General features: G+C 41.7%; 1 protein-coding gene across 1 annotated transcript in view; it reads left to right on the forward strand.

Annotated features, from left to right (window-relative positions):
* The window catches only part of PIGG (phosphatidylinositol glycan anchor biosynthesis, class G), a 111,690-nt gene that overhangs the window by 43,226 nt on the left and 64,036 nt on the right, over positions 1-4,428 (forward strand). The window lies entirely within an intron of this gene.

A 4,428-nucleotide genomic window follows, 5' to 3' on the forward strand; every position in this document is an offset into this window, starting at 1 on the left:
TGCTTCCTCTCTGCCATGTTGTATTTCCAGCAGATGTCCGGGAAGTTGAAGTCCCGCACGAGAACAAGGGCCAGCGATCGAGAGACCTCTGCCAGCTGCTTGTAGAATGCTTCATCTGCCTCTTCATCCTGGTTGGGTGGTCTATAACAGACTCCCAGCAGGATATCTGCCTCATTGGCCTTCCCCCTCATCCTTACCCACAAACACTCAACTGTATCATCATCACAATCGTTGAGCTCTATACAATCGAAACACTCCCTAACATACAGAGCCACCCCGCCACCTGTCCTTCCTCACCGGTCCCTTCTGAAGAGTCTATAGCCATCCACTGCAGCACTCCAATCATGAGAGTCACCCCACCATGTTTCTGTGATGGCGACTAAGTCATATCTCCTGTTGTCCCTAGATAGACAACATGGTGTCCACCAAGACCCCCATGTCCCTCTCAACCAAGCTGCTTTCCATATGGTTAGTCCCCAGCCTGACCCAGGGCATGGATTTATTCCTTCCCAAGTGTTGGATTTGACATTTCCCTTTGTTAAACTTCTTGAGTTTCTTGTCAGCCCATTTCTCTAGCCAGAGTGGCCTCTTGAGTGGCAGCAGACCCATCTACCATATCAACCAACCCTCCCAGAGGCTTGCTAAAGGGGCACTCTGCTCCATCATCCAGGTCATTAATGAAGATGTTAAACAGTATTGGCCCCAGTGTCAAGCCCTGGGGTTGATCACTAGTGACTGGCCTCCGGGTGGACTTTGTGCTGCTGATTGCAACCCTGTGAACCCAGCAGCTGAGACAGTTTTCAGCCCACCTCCCTGTCCACTTTCCTAGCCTGGACTGCATCAGTTTGCCTGTGAGGATGTTGTGGGAGATGGTGTTAAAAGCCTCCCCTTGTGAGGTGAAAGTGCAGTAGATACATGGAGCCCATGTATCTTCAGCCAGTATGGTATGATGGAATAGAAAATAAGGACTTTCTGAAATAACACATTTGCTGTGGAAGTGTAGTTGGAACTCCTTAAACAATTTGCTTCCATCTGATCAAACACGTGGAACTATAAAATATTCTCCTCATATGGAAAGGTAAATATGTTTCTAAAATAATTAAGTGGCATGTGATAGACAGTCACATGGATATTACTGCCACTTTTAGTCCTTTAGGCTCTCCTAAGAAACTTGGCAGCTTAAATGTGATGGGATTTTCACAGACAGAAATAGTATGAAGAACTCTGGCTTCAGTCTCCATGGAAACTGTGCAATAACTCTTGAAACTATTTTTGAGACAGGGAGTACTGATTAAACTGATGCCTAAGCTTAACCAAGTATTCTCTGTGTGACTTGCATAAATTCCAGGGAGCACCTGATTCATGTAAAGGGTACTTTTTACAGTGACCACTATATTGCTCTGACCTGAAGTAGAACTTTGGATTTTGCGATCCTTATGACCGGGAAAAGGGACATGTTGTTGGATAATCTGACCTATATTATATGACCTCACTGTGCAGCACACTCCAGATGGATTCAGTTTTCAAGCTTCTACCCAAACAAAATTGTCACATGGGTGACGTTCACAGTGTTGTGTAATTACCACTCTTTAGCTAGGCATCGTGATAGTTTTCAGATTACTTGCACACTGGAATCTGTGTTTTAATTGGTTTAATGAGTCAAGTATCAGGGTGAGCTGGTGGATGTTCCCTAGGATTGGAAGGCTGCGTGCTTTCTGGCTTTTCTTCCTTAGTGATCAAAAGTTATAAGAGTGCTTTCATGCTAGCAAATGGCTTTCAGGTATTGAAAATGGAAGTTATGCCCAACAGGAGGGTGTTAATAGTTGCAAAACTTCTAATGTTATGCCGTGACTTTGTTAATGTAGAATGCCAGCACAGCAAATTTAAGTTTTGCTGTGAATTCTTTTATAATGCTAATCTAAACAGAATTAGGAAGGCATGCTAGCTAAAGGAATTTCAGCAGTTAACATCAGCTTTTACCATCTTACCGAATGTGTTTGATTCATGGAGTCCCCCATTCACAAACCATGTTAATACATTAATCCTCTTTCTTTCTGATACAAGCTGGACATGCAGTGAGTGTTTCAATATACTTTTGTTTTTTTTGAGTCCCATGTAGAAAGTGCAGCCCTCCTTAAAGAGAAAGGAACAATTCAAACATTTTTCCCTGAACCCTTCAGTCTTTTACATAAGTAGTTTTTAATTCTTCTTGTTTCACTCCATTCTCTCTTCCTTAGGTTAGTTAAAGCTGAAAAAATGTTTGCAACTAAGAGTATACTGCTGCTGTATTTTCTGGAATGGTAATAATCTGTTATCTGTTGTATTTGCCAGCAGTCCCATTCTCTAAATAAAAAAATAAATAAAATTTATAGAAGAAGGTATCTACTTGTTCATTCATGTGTACGGAAATCTGGAAGTGATTTTATAAAATTGGAATGGGGTTTTATTGCCACAAGCCGGAAGAGTATTTTACTCACTTAGGTATCTCCTGACATGCTGTCATTGCAGTGACGGCTGAAGGTTTCTCTTAGACATCATTAGTGCTCTGTGATGGATACCTCTTCATTCATTCCTTTGTCATGCTGGTGAGACACTGACTTTTCCTATGAGGTTTCCTTCAGGCAGCAATGACTCTTAGTATTGAAAAGTATTTTCTTAGTAGTGAAAAGTGATCCAGCAAAGTAGGGTTGCCTGCAGTTTCCTCTATGCTATAAACAAATGACAAGTTGCTTCAAAGCCATTTGCAAAATAAATGTCGTCCAGTTGTGCCATGGACCAGCTGTGCAGCTGTGTTTTAGGAGCTGAAACACTTTCTATGTAAAAGTTAAAGAAAGTTGTTTGCACAGAATTTATAAATACACAAATTTGGGGTGGATTAGGTTATTTTTGCTTTGTGTAGATAGATGTAAGCATCTGAACAGATTTGGCACTTAAAAAACTATGATCTAATTTTTGGTAGATTTGGCATACCCAAGATGAGGTTTGTTTTCTAGTAATGACTGATGACCCTATTGAGAACTTGTGCTCCAGTGCGCTAGTTACTGCCCAAATGCATTGTAGAGTTGGCCACACAGCTTTTAAGTGGTCTTATTGATGCTGTGTACTGCCATTGCTATGAGATTGTTCTCATCAACAGAACTGCTGGCTTAGGTAGAGGCCACTTTAAGTACACGTCAGATAGGCTTTTTAATTTTTAAAGTGGTCTATCACTGTTTGTTTGTGGGTAATCTTGAATCGAAAGGAAAATGTTCTGAAATTGTTTTTTTATTTCTGCCCAAGCTCTAATTTTTTTTAGGTTTTTATGGTGACGTTGTCTTCCTCCTCTTGCTTTTCTGGTGTTCATGTGACTTATAGAAGTATGCTCAAAAGAATGTAGCTGAGTTGGCTGTACAGCCTTCCAGTTCTCAATATATCTGTAGAGCTACAAGCTTCTTCTTACTCTACCTAGAGTGCAGGTATGCAGTATCACTTTGCTGTACCAAAAGGGTGCAGTATTTGACCTTTATTCTTGTTTGGAACCTCTGCATTGTGAGACAATATTTTTGTGCAGTCCTGTATGGCTAGATTTACAAATGCTGCTTACACAAAAGAGTTCATTAAATTTAACACACACAAAAGCTTATTGAATCTATTAGGAGAATCAACATTAATGACATTGGGTATGAGAAGCGTAGGGGACATCAATTTCAGGCAGAAATTTTGGGATCCTAACTTGCGTCAGAGTTGCAGGATAGCAAGTGGCATGTTATTTTCAAAAATCATAGGCACTGGGGTGCAATAAAAGGAATTTTAGTAAATTCTGATGAAAGGGATTAGGTTTGTCTATACTGACATCTAAGGAGATTTCTTTGATTAGTCCACACAGCTGTTAGTACTGAGGAAGGACCATGAAGCTTGATGCTGCTATAAAATGAAGTTACACTTTCCTATGTGCTTCCCCTCCGCCTCTGACTCATTGTCCCTCATTCTCTCTTGCTTGCTATCCTTCTCTCTCACTCACTTGGTATCCCTCTCTTTACCTTGCTTGGTATCCTCCCCGTCCCTCTCTTCCTCTTGCTATCCCCTCATGACCACCCTCCCACCGCAAGCTTCCCTTCTCTTTTGGACACACTTTACACCTCTTTGATGTGCTTTGCCTCTCTGCCTCTCACACTTGCCTTCTCTCTTGTGCATTTTCTGTCTTGTCACAAAAATTTGCAACTGGCCCGCACTGACTGAGGAGGGAGGCAAGGACACAAAGTATACAATTACCAGAGTAATACTTATTCATGTGCAGGAGTCCAATACTTATTCATGTCCAAGCCAAACTGGGGCACCCCGAATGTGGTTTTACACAGGGTTCTTATACCTTTGCTCATGCTTCTCTCTTGCTATCCCTCTCTCTGTCTTCTCTGTCTTGCTATACACCTGTCCCCTTCCCCCCCGCCC

This window comes from Pygoscelis adeliae, unplaced genomic scaffold, assembly GCF_000699105.1.
Source record: "Pygoscelis adeliae isolate BGI_AS28 unplaced genomic scaffold, ASM69910v1 Scaffold289, whole genome shotgun sequence".
Classification (NCBI taxonomy): Eukaryota; Metazoa; Chordata; class Aves; order Sphenisciformes; family Spheniscidae; genus Pygoscelis; species Pygoscelis adeliae.